The following is a 16,469-nucleotide window of genomic DNA, read 5'->3' as shown; positions in this document are numbered from 1 at the left end:
TCTCCCAAATGCCCTGTCCGCCTCAGCTGACCACCGCAAGCGCACCGGACCCCCCTTTAACAGAGACGTTATGGGAGCTGCCACCTGTCCAAAACCCCGGATAAACCTCCGGTAATAATTCGCAAAACCCAAGAACCGTTGCACCTCCTTCACAGTGGTTGGGGTCTGCCAATTACGCACAGCTGACACCCGGTCTACCTCCATCTTCACCCCTGACGCAGACAACTGGTAACCCAGAAAGGAGACCGACTTCTGAAAAAACAGAAATTTCTCTGCCTTGACATATAGGTCATGCTCCAACAGCCTCCTCAATACTCGGCGCACCAGGGCTACATGCTCTGCACGGGTAGGACTGTACACCAGAATGTCGTCGATGTACACAACTACTCCCTGTCCCTGCATGTCCCGGAAAATCTCATCGACGAAGGATTGGAAGACTGAGGGAGCATTCATTAACCCATATGGCATGACTAGATACTCGTAGTGTCCGGAAGTCGTGCTAAACGCTGTCTTCCATTCATCGCCCTCTCTAATGCGCACCAAGTTATATGCGCTCCTGAGATCCAATTTTGTAAAGAACTGCGCACCGTGCAGTGACTCCGTCATAGTCGCAATCAGAGGAAGTGGATAGCTGTACTTCACTGTGATCTGATTGAGACCGCGGTAATCAATACACGGGCGCAGACCTCCATCCTTTTTCTTCACAAAAAAGAAACTCGAGGAAGCGGGTGAAGTGGAGGCCCGTATGTATCCCTGTCTAAGAGACTCAGCGATGTACGTCTCCATTGCCTTTCTCTCCTCTTGAGACAAGGGATACACATGGCTCCGCGGGAGAGCTGCTCCTGACTGGAGATCTATCGCACAATCCCCCCGTCTATGAGGCGGCAGCTGCGCCGCCCTAGTCTTACTAAACACCAGTTTCAAATCCTCATACTCGGGGGGAATATGCAGTGCTGTCATTAGATTCGGACTTTCCACCGAGGTCGCCCCTATGGAAACACCCAGACACCGCCCCTCACACTGGGCAGACCACCCTTTAAGAGCTTTCTCTCGCCACATAATAGTAGGGTCATGGGTCATCAACCAGGGAAGACCCAGCACTACCGGATACGCAGGAGAGTCAATCAGATAGAGCTGAATTATCTCCTCATGACCCTCCTGCGCCATCATCTGAAGGGGTGCTGTGACCTCCCTAATCAACCCAGACCCTAACGGACGGCTATCTAGGGCATGAACGGGAAAAGGCTTATCAACTGGAAGGAGGGGAATCCCTAACTCTATACAGAACTGGCGATCTACAAAATTCCCAGCTGCGCCTGAATCTACCAGCGCCTTATGCTGGGAACGAGGTGCAACCTGTGGAAAACAAACAGGCAAGGTTAGGTGCACGACAGAAAGCTCTGGGTAAGTAGGGCGCCTACTCACCTGGGGGGACCCCCCAATGCGTGACCTGCCTTCTCCCTCACCGGGGGACCCTCCCCAACACCTAGCCGCGGTGTGCCCTCCACGGCCACAGTTAGTGCAGGGACCGGGCCCCCTCGGGTTCCTACTCCTCCGTTCCCTAGCGCCAGCACCCCCGAGCTCCATAGGGCTCGGCTCGGAGGTGCTGGAGAGTGGAATGGGCGAACCCCCCCCGGGACGTCCACGGGTGGCGAGCAGGGTATCCAGCCGAATGGCCATGTCGACAAGCTGGTCAAAGGTCAACGAGGTGTCCCTGCACGCCAACTCTCGCTGGACGTCCTCCCGGAGGCTGCAGCGGAAGTGGTCGATATGGGCCCGCTCATTCCACCCTGCATTGGCCGCTAGGGTCCGGAACTCCAATGCAAAGTCCTGGGCGCTCCTCATCCCCTGTCGGAGGTAGAACAGACGCTCCCCCGCCGCCTTCCCCTCTGGTGGATGGTCAAACACAGCACGGAAGCGGCGGGAGAACTCCGCATAGTTAGTGGTAGCGGCGTCCATTCTCCTCCATTCAGCGTTGGCCCACTCCAACGCCTTGCCGGTGAGACAGGAGATGAGGGCTGAGACGCTCTCGTGTCCCGAGGGCGCCGGGTGTACGGTGGCGAGGTAGAGCTCCACTTGCAGCAGGAACCCTTGACACCCGGCAGTGGAGCCGTCGTACGCCCTCGGGAGCGAGAGCCGAATCCCACTGGGTTCCGGAGATGAGGCAGGAGGACTGACCGATGGGGATGGTTCGGTTCGTGGGGGCGTGGGTACCCCGCTGGTTTCCCATCGGTGAAGAGTGTTCATCACCCCCTCCAGGGCATGACAGACCTGGTTAATACGATCCTCCTGTCCACGAAGACGTTCCTCCATCCCGGCTGTTGGCGCGGTCGCTCCTGCTGATTCCATGGATTGATGCGTGATTCTGTCAGAGTGGTGTGTGTAGATGAGTGGAAGGAATCAAGCGCAGGAACCAGGATGACTTCAACCGTCTTTTTAGTAACGTTCAAACACGTGAACAAAATAGTCGCCAACCCAACCGGGTGGCGCAAAACAATTACGCACAAACACAGTGCGAAATACACAAGAAAAGCGCACGCAGTGCGAACTCTCGGGACAAGCAACAACGAGAGAAATGTAACCATACAGAGGCAGTCTGACAATAAACAATCACGCATAACACCTGACCCAAACAAACGAAACTAAATAGGGAACATCATCAAACACAAACAAGGGACAGGTGTTACAAAGAGACAAAACCAAACGAACAAGAAACATAGAACGGTGGCAGCTAGTACTCCGGAGACGACGACCGCCGAAGCCTGCCCGAACAAGGAAGAGGAGCAGCCTCGGCCGAAACCGTGACACACAGTTGTGGTTCTTGAGTTAATTAAGCAATTAACATCCCATCATGCTTAGGGTCATGTATAAAAATGCTGGGAAGGCCATGATGTTGGCCATTATTTGGCTACCATGGCTATGCCCCCATAGGATGACAATGCCCCCATCCACAGGGCAGGAGCGGACACTGAATGGTTTTATGAGCATGAAAACGATGTAAACCATACGCCATGGCCGTCGCAGTCACCAGATCTCAACCCAATTGCACACTTATGGAGCGCGCCCAAGACAGCGTTTTCCACCACCGTCAACAAAACACCAAATTATGGAATTTCTTGTGGAAGAATGGTGTGGCATCCCTCCAAAAGAGGTCCAGACACTTGCAGAATCTCTGCCAAGACGCATTGAAGCTGTTCAGGCTCGTGGTTGCCCTATTAAGACTCTTTATGTTGGTGTTCCCTTTTATTTTGGCAGTTACCTGTTCATCAACAAGCCTTACATGTATTCAACAGCTATCTCTATCCAGCACCCTGGTTACAAAGCATCACCACAATAGTCTTCCATGACTACCTCAACCACCCATGCCAAGCCTTACAAGCGAAAGCCAAGTATGGCAACCAAACAAACATAATCAATCAAATATACCAAGTGGGATTGTGATAAGTAGAACAGGGTTAAGCCTAACGAGGGTTCATAGCACATAGGTTTCGGGCTTCTAAGAAGAAATAAACATTAGCACTGTGAAAGGGGATTGTAGTTTTTTTATGATCTGATATTTATGAAGACTTATCATTGAGTGTTACTTGAAATGTCAATTTACGCAAATAAAGCCTGCACAGACTCAAATTCATGAAGTTTGACTGTGACTGAAGGAACACTGAAAAGCCAAAGTAGTTCACACTAAAAGTTACATTTATTCAGTTTTAAGTTTTTCACCACTTAAACACTTTAGCTTTTATGAAGAACTGTCACGCCCTGACTCAGGGGACGCTTATGTTGAGTCAGGGTGTGTATATTCCTTGTTGTGCTTGTTCTATGTATGAGGATCTAGTATGTCTAGTTCTATGTTGGCCGGTGTGGTTCCCGTCAGCTGCTCCACTCCGGAGCCAGAGCAGTCCGCTCCACCGGTGCCTGATCCAGTTCCGGTCAGCCGTTCCACTCCGGAGCCAGAGCAGTCCGCTCCACCGGTGCCTGATCCAGCTCCGGGTAGCGGCTCCACTCCGGAGCCAAAGCAGTCCGCTCCACCGGTGCCTAGTCCGGCTCCGGTCAGTGGCTCCAGTCCAGACCATGACGTCAGCCCCTCTCCAGGTTCGGGGTCTCCCACACCAGGGTCCAGACTGGCGTATCGTGGGAGGAAGGAGAGGGAAAGCAACGCACCGAGGTCCAGACCAGACCAGGGGCGCAACAGGGAGGCGGAGAGTGAGAGGTCGCCACGCCCGAGCCGGATCCGCCTCCGAGGCGGAATGCCCACCCGGCCCCTACCCTGTTTTGTTTATGTTGTGCGGTCGGAGTCCGCACCTTTGGGGGGGGGGGGGGGGGTGGGGGCGGGGGGGTACTGTCACGCCCTGACTCAGTGGACGCTTATATGTTGAGTCAGGGTGTGTATATTCCTTGTTGTGCTTGTTCTATGTATGAGGCTCTAGTATGTCTAGTTCTATGTTGGCCGGTGTGGTTCCCAATCAGAGGCAGCTGTCGCTCGTTGTCTCTGATTGGGGGCATACTTAAGCAGCCTATTGGCACTGTCTAGTTGTGGGATCTTGTTCCTTGTAAGGTATGTTGTGTGTTCTACCTTGGACTTCACGTTTCGTTTCCTTTGTTGTTTTGTCTTTGTGTTTAAAGTTTAATAAACATGTACGCATATCACGCTGCACCTTGGTCTGACCCGTCATTCAACGAACGTGACAAGACCACTGTTTAAAGTCCCTATGTTTGCCTTTTTATTACGTTTTTGTACACTAATGTTATAATTCCAATCTATTTTATATACAATGATTCAATGTGATTATTATATTTATACTGACATTCTGTGAAAGCTGTGGTACCTTTCTAACTTTATTTTTGCCTGGCTGCCCAAACTCTACAGTTGAAGTCGGAAGTTTACGTACACTTAGGTTGGAGTCATTAAAACTCGTTTTTCAACCACTCCACGAATTTCTTGTTAACAAACTATAGTTTTGGCAAGTCGGTTAGGACATCTACTTTGTGCATGACACAAGTAATATTTCCGATAATTGTTTACAGACAGATTATTTGACTTATAATTCACTGTATCACAATTCCAGTGGGTCAGAAGTTTACATACACTAAATTGACTGTGCCTTTAAACAGCTTGGAAGATTCCAGAAAATGATGTCATGGCTTTAGAAGCTTCTGATAGGCTAATTGACATCATTTGAGTAAATTGGAGGTGTACCTGTGGATGTATTTCAAGGCCTATATTCAAACTCAGTGCCTCTTTGCTTGACATCATGGGAAAATCAAAAGAAATCAGCCAAGACCTCAGAGAAAAAATTGTAGACCTCCACAAGTCTGGTTTATCCTTGGGAGCAATTTCCAAACGCCTGAAGGTACCACGTTCATCTATACAAACAATAGTATGCAAGTGTAAACACCATGGGACCACGCAGCCGTCATACCGCTCAGGAAGGAAACGCATTCTGTCTCCTAGAGATGAACGTACTTTGGTGCGAAAAGTGCAAATCAATCCCAGAACAACAGCAAAGGACTTTGTGAAGATGCTGGAAGAAACAGGTACAAACGTATCTATATCCACAGTAAAACTAGTCCTATATCGACATAACCTGAAAGGCCGCTCATCAAGGAAGAAGCCACTGCTCCAAAACCGCCATAATAAATCCAGACTACAGTTTGCAACTGCACATGGGGACAAATATCGTACTTTTGGAGAAATGTCCTCTGGTCTGATGAAACAAAAATAGAACTGTTTGGCCATAATTACCATAGATGGCATCATGAGGAAGGAAAATGATGTGGATATATTGAAGCAACATCTCAAGACATCAGTCAGGAAGTTAAAGCTTGGTCGCAAATGGGTCTTCCAAATGGACAATGACCCCAAGCATGCTTCCAATGTTGTGGCAAAATGGCTTAAGGACAACAAAGTCAAGGTATTGGAGTGGCCATCACAAAGCCCTGACCTCAATCCCATAGAACATTTGTGGGCAGAACTGAAAAAGCATGTGCGAGCAAGGAGGCCTACAAACCTGACTCAGTTACACCAGCTCTGTCTGGAGGAATGGACCAAAATTCACCCAACTTATTGTGGGAAGCTTGTTGAAGGCTACCCGAAACGTTTGACCCAAGTTAAACAATTTAAAAGCAATGCTACCAAATACTAATTGAGTGTTTGTAAACTTCTTACTCACTGGGAATGTGATGAAAGAAATAAAAGCTGAAATAAATCATTCTCTCTAATATTATTCTGACATTTCACATTCTTAAAATAAAGTGGTGATCCTAACTGACCTAAAACAGGGAATTTTTACTTGGATTGAATGTCAGGAATTGTGAAAAACTGAGTTTAAATGTATTTGGCTAAGGTGTATGTAAACTTCCGACTTCAACTGTATGCTATTTTATGCCTGTGCTGTGAATTCATTCATTCAACTTGACACAATGAGTTTGTTTTTATATTCAACCGTTTTACCACTAATGTAATATTTTTAAAATATATATATTTCTATTATAAATGATGTACTTGTATGCAGTGTTTTGTGGAATTATTTTATTTTGTAAAGAAGAAAACATGCCAATAAGCTAATTGCCCTGGTGTCATCCATTTCAAAGTAAAGTGTTGCTGCCTAAGTTTCTGGTACCTCGATTGCTGTTGAATTAGTCCATCTGTTGAGAAAATGACTCTTAGCTTCAGAGGGGTTGGGTTAAATGCGGAAGACACATTTCAGTTGAATGCATTCAGTTGTACAACTGACTAGGTATCCACCTTTCCTTTTTTATAGGTTTATATGTCCACTACAGCCTTATTTCAGCTTCAATTAACGTTTACCAACTGCATCTGCACTTCAAAAGAACCAACACGTCTGCTGTAAAAAGAAGTTATTGGATTTATGTTCTCTGTGGTGCACGTAGCATTTCACACCTCAGACCACATGTATCTATGCTCTCTCTCTCTCCCTCAGGGGCTTGCAAAGTTACAGCCTCATCCTCACCATTTCAACGCTAAATACTGTACAGGTATTACTGCTTCTGTAAACTTCACTGTACACTGAGTATACCAAACATTAGGAACACATTCCTAATATTGAGTTGCACCCCTTTTTGCCCTCAGAACAGCCTCAATTCGTCGGGGCATGGACTCTACAAAGTGTCGAAAAGCATTCCACAGGAATGCTGGCCCATGTTGACTCAATGCTTCCAACAGACGTGTCAAGTTGGCTGGATATCCTTTGGGTGGTGGACCATTCTTGATACACAGAGGAAACTGTGGAGCATGAAAAACCCAGCAGCGTTGCAGTTCTTGACACAAACCGGTGTGCCTGGCACCTACTACCGTACCCCGTTCAAAGGCACTGAAATCTTTTGTCTTCCCCGTTCACCCTCTGAATGGCACACATACACAATCCATGTCTCAATTGTCTCAAGGCTTAAAAATCATTTTTTAGCCTGTCTCCTCCACTTCATCTACACTGATTGAAGTGGATTTGACAAGTGACATCAACAAGGGATCAAAGCTTTCACCTGGTCAGTCTGTCATGGAAAGAGCAGGTGTTTTTAATGTTTTGTGCACTCAGTGTATGTCTGAAGATCTGTCTAAACCTTGATAAAAATCTATTAGTTATTAGCTGGACTGAACTGTTTTGTAATTTAAATTCATGTTTTAAAGTGAACTACAGGCCTTGGCCTATGGATATTCTGAGAAAGTAGGTCCATAGCCTGCGGCTAAAAGAGTTTGGGAATCTTCTTTTACCCTTGACAGGTGAAAACTAGAAGACGTCTAATGCATCAGGCTTTTCTGAATCTCTGACAAACCCTGTCAAAAGTATTGGGCTTTCCTCTCAATAAACCCCGGCTTACATGGACTGATAGCTTTTAGGTTTATGGGATTTTGGAATATAGGCCAAGTACATTGAATCCTCCAGTGAAGAAATACTGTACGAGAGAGAGAGCTCTTTTGGAGAAGTTTTGGGAAGATTCTAACACGTTGATCTCTGTGATCAAATTTGTATTGATTTAATTTTCAGTACGTAGATCACATAATATTACCCAGCATAACTCCAAACTGAATAGAAATGAATAAAACATATTGCACTTTATGATATTCAGAACACTGCAGCCCTATGCTAGTACACCCGGGAGTCCCACATCGCTTCTAAATTAAGAGGGAAAATGCTGCGTTCACTTGTTCAAGGGGGATCAGTAGTTCTATAGTTCCCTATCTTCATCAACTTTAGCAGTCTGTTTGGGGTGTGTAGGTTAGATTTCTTTGATTTTAACGTTTACATTTTAGTCATTCCCTGTACAGTTCAGCCCTTACCTGTGGCAGATCCAGAAGGTTGTGCCCTAATCTATACTGACCAAAAATATAAACGCATGTAAAGTGTTGGTCCCATGTTTCATGAGCTAAAATATAATGTTCTATACGCACAAAAAGCTTATTTCTCTCAAATTTTTTGCACAAATTTGTTTACATCCCTGTTAGTGAGCATTTATCTTTTGCCAAAATAATCCATCTACCTGACAGGTGATTAAAAAGCCTGATCATTACACAGGTGCACAATAAAAGGCCACTCTAAAATGTGCAGTTTTGTCACACAACACAATGCCATAGATGTCTCAAGTTTTGAGTGAGCGTGCAATTGGCATTCTGACTGCAGCAATGTCCACCAGAGCTGTTGCCAGAGAAATGTCGTTTTAGAGAATTTTGCAGTACGTCCAACCGGCCTCACAACCGCAGACCACGTGTAACCACGCCAGCCCAGGACCTCCACATCCGGCTTCACCTGCGGGATCGTCTGAGACCAGCCACCGCGACAGCTGATGAAACTGTGGGTTTGCACAACCGAATAATTTCTGCAAAAACTGTCAGAACCGTCTCAGGGAAGCTCATCTGCGTGCTCGTCATCCTCACCAGGGTCTTGGACCTGACTGCAGTTCGGCGTCATAACCGACTTCAGTGGGCAAATGCTCACCTTAGATGGCCACTGGCACGCTGGAGAAGTGTACTCTTCACGGATGAATCCCGGTTTCAACTGTACCAGGCAGATGGCAGACAGCGTGTATGGCGTCGTGTGGGCAAGCGGTTTGCTGATGTCAACGTTGTGAACAGAGTGTCCCATGGTGGTGGTGGGGTTATGGTATGGGCAGGCATAAGCTACGGATAATGAACACAATTGCATTTTATCGATGGCTATTTGAATGCACAGAGATACATTGACGAGATCCTGAGGCCCATTGTCGTGCCATTCATCCGCCGCCATCACCTCATGTTTCAGATGGTATTGCACAGCCCTGTGTCGCAAGGATCTGTACACAATTCCTGGAAGCTGAAAATGTCCCAGTTCTTCCATGGCCTGCGTACTCACCAGACATGCCACCCATTGAGCATGTTTGGGATGCTCTGGATCAACGTGTACGACAGCATGTTCCAGTTCCCACCAATATCCAGCAACTTCGCACAGCCATTGAAGAGGAGTGGGACTACATTCCACAGGCCACAATCAACAGCCTGATCAACTCTATGCGAAGGAGATGTGTCGCGCTGCATGAGGAAATTAGGTCACACGAGACACTGACTGGTTTTCTGATCAACACCCCTACCTTTTTTTAAAGGTATCTGTGACCAACAGAAGCATATCTGTATTCCCAGTTACGTGAAAGCCATAGATTAGGGCCAATGAATGTATTTCAATTTACTGATTTCTTCATATGAACTGTAGCTCAGTAAAATCTTAGAAATTGTTGGATGTTGCGTTTATATTTAAGTTCAATGTAAATTCAGTTTTGTCATTTTAAGCAGCTACGGTAAAGGTAATTTAAGCAGCTTCAGTTGGCCATTTTGTTTTGTTCTGAATAAAATCTGGCTGACTTTTCTTGTAATTTATCTTTCCCAGACACCTTATGGTAAATAGTTGACTGCAGAGTAAGTAGTCTTCATTTTCACATGTATGAGAAACAAACACCTATCTGGTCCGAGCTAAGCTAACTGACAATAAATTATATTAATTATAGTAAAGGATATTCAAAACAGGAACAGTCATGTATTGAAATTAATTCCAAATTAATTATTGAAGGTTCTTCTCTCCATTAAATCAGAGTGAACAGAAATCCGATCATTACAGCTGTGTTGTCCTGAATGATGAGGTCATTACAGATTTGTTGTCCTGAATGATGAGGTCATTACAGTTGTGTTGTCCTGAATGATGAGGTCATTACAGCTGTATCGTCTTGAATGATGAGGTCATTACAGCTGTGTCATCCTGAATGATGGTAACAAACAGCGCCGGAGAAGATGGCTGCCGTTTTACAGCCCTCTAACCAATTGTACTATTATGTGTGTTTTTCCGCGTTATTTGTAATTGATTTTGTACATAATGTTTCTGCCATCATCTCTTATAACCAAAAAGAGCTTCTGGATATCAGGACAGCGATTACTCACCTCGTATTGGACGAAGATTTTTTCTTCAACGAGGCGGCCGCGAAGGATATCATACAGACACCCGACAAGGCCCAAATCCCCGTCATTCGCGTGAGGAAGAGACGGAGATATCGTGGACGTAGATCGGGGTGCCTTGTAAGGATCCGACGGCGAGCGAGTAAACTGCCTCTTCCATCAATCCTATTAGCCAACGTTCAATCATTTGAAAATAAATTGGATGACCTAAGATTACGGTTATCCTACCAACGGGACATTAAAAACTGTAATATCTTATGTTTCACCGAGTCGTGGCTGAACGACGACATGGATATCATACAACTAGCGGGCTATACGCTACATCGGCAGGATAGAACGTCTGACTCCGGTAAGACAAGGGGTGGCGGTCTGTGTATATTTGTAAACAACAGCTGGTGCACAAAATCAAATACTAAGGAAGTCTCGAGGTTTTGCTCGCCTGAGGTAGAGTATCTTATGATAAGCTGTAGACCACACTATTTACCAAGAGAGTTTTCATCTATATTTTTCATAGCTGTCTATTTACCACCACAAACCAATGCTGGCATTAAGATTGCACTGAATGAGTTGTACAAGGCCATAAATCAACAGGAAAACGCTCATCCAGATGCAGCGCTCCTAGTGGCCGGGGACTTTAATGCAGGGAAACTTAAATCCGTTCTACCTAATTTCTACCAGCATGTTAAATGTGCAACCAGAGGAAAAAAAACTCTAGACCACCTTTACTCCACACACAGAGACGCATACAAAGCTCTCCCTCGCCCTCCATTTGGCAAATCTGACCATAACTCTATCCTCCTGATTCCTGCTTATAAGCAAAACACTTTGTTTGTTGTTGTTTGATTTTCACTTTTTTTTGTTACAAATAAATGCACTGTTGGTTAAGGGCTGTAAGTAAGCATTTCACTGTAATGTCTGCACCTGTTGTATTCGGCGCATGTGACCAATAACATTTGATTTGATTTGATTTGATACACCAGAGTCTTTAACACTGACAGTTAGTGACTGACAGTAAACACACACACACACACACACACACACACACACACACACACACACACACACACACACACACTGTAATGTACACATGCGCACACACACACACTGTAATGCATACCCACACATACACAAAATTGGGGCATACCATTGCATGACTCAACTAAGCCAAGCTCCATAGCATAACGCAGCACCAAACGGGTCATTTGTAAATACACCAGCCCTCTGTTGTTACTTGCTACCTCTCATTGGAATCACATCTCGACAGGGCTTATAGTACTGAATTGCAGCCTGGGCTGTTATACTGTCACGTGCTGCTGGCGTGTGCCTTTACAGCGTAGTACAGGCCATAGTGCTCCCCATCACAACACACCTATTTGGCTTATGTTACAAACCCACTGAATCAGACAGGCTGCTGTGCTGCTCTACCTTAAGCCCCCCCGGCTGCTTGGCTGAGCTGGGAGATGGCTGGGAGTGTATTGTATTCAATGCTGACGCGCGTGTTTGTGTGTTTGTGTGTTTGTGTCTTTGTGTGTTTGTGTGTTTGTGTGTGTGTGTGTGTGTATGTGTGTGTGTCTGTGTGAGTGAGTGAGTGAGTGAGTGGGTTATTGCGTAGTCTCGTATACACGACCCTAGGCAATGTAGTGTATGCCGTAGCATTGGATACATTGTGGAAGGCAACCGTCTGCCTAAGGAGACTAGTCAATGCAGGATGCAGCTCACTGCTAAAGTATGTATGTGTGTGTTTGTGTGTGTGTGTGTGTGTGTGTGTATTCAACACTGACGTATGTTAGTGAGTGGGTTGTAGCAGGCAGCTTACTGCTACAGTATGTGTGTGGGCCCTGCTTTCCCCATGCCATCAGCCTGTCTGTCTGTCTGAGCAGAGCTGCCTGTGGGCCGGGCTGGGCCATGGGAGACTGAAGATGGGTCTGGAGTGCACACCCATGTCAATCCCTGGGCTGCTCCACTAAGCCAATGTTTGGCGTGCTGCAAATTTTTTACCCATCTCTCTTTTCTCTCTCCTCTCCTACTCCCCCCCCCCCCCCCCCCCCTCTCTCTCTCTCTCTCTCTCTCTCTCTCTCTCTCTCTCTCTCTCTCTCTCTCTCTCTCTCTCTCTGCACAGTGGAGCAGCAATACCTATCTCATTCTGGCTGACATGGTCTCACCTTCGCAGCCAGCCAGTACACCACCAGCCTGCCAATACACCACCAGCCAGCCAGTACACCACCAGCCAGCCAGTACACCACCAGCCAGCCAGTCCACAGTACACCACCATCAGCCAGTACACAGTACACCTTCAGCCAGTACAAAGTACACCACTAGCCAGCCAGTACACCATCAGCCAGAACACAGTACACCACCAGCCAGAAAGTATACAGTACACCACCAGCCAGCCAGTACACAGTACACCACCATCCAGCCAGTACACAGTACACCATCAGCAAGCCAGTACACAGTACACCATCAGCCAGTACACAGTATTCCACCAGCCAGTACACAGTACACCACCAGAAAGCACACAGTACACAACCAGCCAGCCAGCACATAGTACACCACCAGCCAGCCAGTACACAGTACACCACCAGCCAGCCAGTATATCACCAGCCAGCCAGTACTCCACCAGCCAGCCGGTACACAACCAGCCAGCCAGTATAACATCAGCCAGCCAGTACACAGTACACCATCTGCCAGTACGCAGTACACCACCAGCCACCCAGTACACCACCAGCCAGCCAGTATATCACCAGCCAGCCAGTACACCACCAGCCAGCCAGTACACAGTACACCATCAGCCAGTCAGTACACCACCAGCCAGCCAGTACACCACCAGCCAGCCAGTATATCACCAGCCAGCCAGTACACCACCAGCCTGCCAGTACACAGTACACCATCGTCCAGTACACAGTACACCACCAGCCAGCCAGTCAAACACCAGCCAGCCAGTACACCACCAGCCAGCCAGTACACAGTACACCATCGTCCAGTACACAGTACACCACCAGCCAGCCAGTACAACACCAGCCAGCCAGTACATCATCAGCCAGCCAGTACACAGTACACCATCAGCCAGTACGCAGTACACCACCAGCCAGCCAGTACACCACCAGCCTGCCAGTACACCACCAGCCTGCCAGTACACAGTACACCACCAGCCAGCCAGTTCACAGTACACCTCCAGCCAGTACACAGTACACAACCTACTAGTATACAGTACACCACCATCCAGCCAGTACAACACCAGCCAGTACACAGTACACCACCATCCAGCCAGCAAACAGTACACCACCAGCCAGTACACAGTACACCACCTGCCAGTACACAGTACACCATTAGCCAGTACAGAGTATACCACCAGCCAGCCATCACACAGTACACCACCAGCCAGTACACAGTACACCACCAGCCAGCACACAATACACCACCAGCCAGCCAGTATACAGGACACCATCAGCCAGTACACAGTGCACCAGCCAGCCAGTACACAGTACACCACCAGCCAGTACACAGTACACCACCAGCCAGCCAGTACACCACCAGCCAGCCAGTACATAGTACACCACCAGCCAGCACACAGTACACCACCAGCAAGCACACAGTACACCACCAGCCAGCCAGCACACAGTACACCACCAGCCAGTACACAGTACACCACCAGCCTGCCAGTATACCACCAGCCAGCCAGTATACCACCAGCCTGCCAGTATACCACCAGCCAGCCAGTATACCACCAGCCTGCCAGTATACCACCAGCCTGCCAGTATACCACCAGCCAGCTAGTACACCACCAGCCAGCCAGTACACCACCAGCCAGCCAGTACACCACCAGCCAGCCAGTACACCACCAGCCAGCCAGTATACCACCAGCCAGCCAGTACACCACCAGCCTGCCAGTACACCACCAGCCTGCCAGTATACCACCAGCCAGCCAGTACACCACCAGCCAGCCAGTACACCACCAGCTAGCCAGTACACCACCAGCCTGCCAGTACACCACCAGCCAGCCAGTACACCACCAGCTAGCCAGTACACCACCAGCCTGCCAGTACACCACCAGCCTGCCAGTACACCACCAGCTAGCCAGTATACCACCAGCCTGCCAGTACACCACCAGCCAGCCAGTACATCACCAGCCAGCCAGTATACCACCAGCCTGCCAGTACAACACCAGCCAGCCAGTACACCACCAGCCTGCCAGTATACCACCAGTCTGCCAGTACACCACCAGCCTGCCAGTACACCACCAGCCTGCCAGTATACCACCAGCCTGCCAGTATACCACCAGTCTGCCAGTACACCACCAGTCTGCCAGTACACCACCAGCCTGCCAGTGTACCACCAGCCTGCCAGTGTGTTTATCATGCTGCTGTGATGGTCTACAAAAGCCTTTGTCAGTGGAACTGTAGATTTGGATCTGTATGTTGTCATCTCTCAAGTTAATTAGGTGTGAGGGGTAAATTAAAAACTGTGACTAAAGGTGTACACCCTTCATTTGATCACTCTGCAAAGCAGGAAATGCAAACTTGTAGTGTATTTGAGGTTTAAAATGGCTTCTAAAATGTATTTCCACTTTAAAATGTCAGACTGGAACTGTGTTAGAACTGTCAAATCTGCAGCAACAGGAAATGTAAATTATTACCCAGCCAGTAAACAGTACAAATATCGTTTCTTCTTGGATATATAAAAAACAAAATGGTTTGAACGATTGCCTTTACTGTATGATTGTAGTGGTAAAACATTGAACATACTGTATTGTAGATTCACAATGATCACTTGTAATACTTTTGCAAATCTGTGAAGCTGTCATTCTACTTTGTTTCATTTGGTGTTTCATTTGACATTTGGAATAGAGAGGAGAGGAGAAGAGAGGAGAGGATAGATCTTAGAAGTAGAATAGAGTTTAGGCTGTGTGGAGAGATCCCTCCATATTCAGGGAGCCCAGTGAGCCTACTCAGTCGTAAATTATTATTATTAGATCTTTTTTAAACCCATTAGCGAATGTAAATAGTTTATTTTCTGTCAATTAAGATATGAATTATCCAATCTGTTTGGGCAAATTGATGTAATCTATTTCTGCACATTTGACTAAAAGAGGAAACAGTCTGTCAATCACAAGTGAACCACCCGCTGGGTTGGATTACATGGCCCTGAGCTCACATTTGAAGGACACAGCACAGGGTATGTCTGCCAGACCAGTTAACAGACTGTTTTCTCCAAAGCAACTTAAAGTACAGTGAGTGCATTCATTATTAGTATGGGTATGTGATCAATGTGGGATATTGACCCACATCCTTGGCGTTGCTAGCACATCACTTTTACCAACTGAGCCACCCAAGACCACAAAATGGCCGCCTTGACTTAACTGAGAGGCTGAGATGCCTTCTTCCTTTCATCAATATGATTCAGCCTGACAGTTAAAGACAAGACTACTGAGGGGTGCAGTCAGGTGTCCTCTGACAAACCCATTCATATTTAACATTTAGCAAATTGGTGCATTCAAATTCATAGACACTGAAATGCTGTAAATGGATTTCTATACATCATACGTAGATTCTCACAGAGTCAATAATAGCTACCTCACTAAGCCCAACCAACCTGAAGTAGTATAGACCTACTAAAAAGTTCCCTTAAAAGACCATGTAAAAAGACCATGTAAGGAACTCACTCATTGATAATGTAAAAGTACTTTTAGGTCGTAATGAAGAAGAAAAACACGTGTCTATACCAGGATGAATGAGTTAATATGTAGTCATTGTACTAGCTGAACATACTCCTTACAGCCCTCTGATAAAGTCCATCAATGGTATATTGAGGTATGTCCCATTTGCACAAAATATAGGATGGTGTAACAACAGGTCTGGTAGGCAGGGGCAGCAGCCAGCCAGCCATTCACTGAGACATAACCTGTCCATATGGTGCCGAGAATCTATGAATCTCATTCCCTCCATGCATGTGTTACCACCAAGACCTGGTGATGGAGGGGCATAACAGCATTCCTCGTATTCTGGTCTCTTCTCAGAACCTGCTGTGGTTGGAGAGTATAGGA

Source organism: Coregonus lavaretus (genome assembly GCF_964263955.1).
Source record: "Coregonus lavaretus genome assembly, chromosome: 31".
In the NCBI taxonomy this organism is placed as follows: Eukaryota; Metazoa; Chordata; class Actinopteri; order Salmoniformes; family Salmonidae; genus Coregonus; species Coregonus lavaretus.
Note: the sequence above shows the minus strand (reverse complement) of the source record.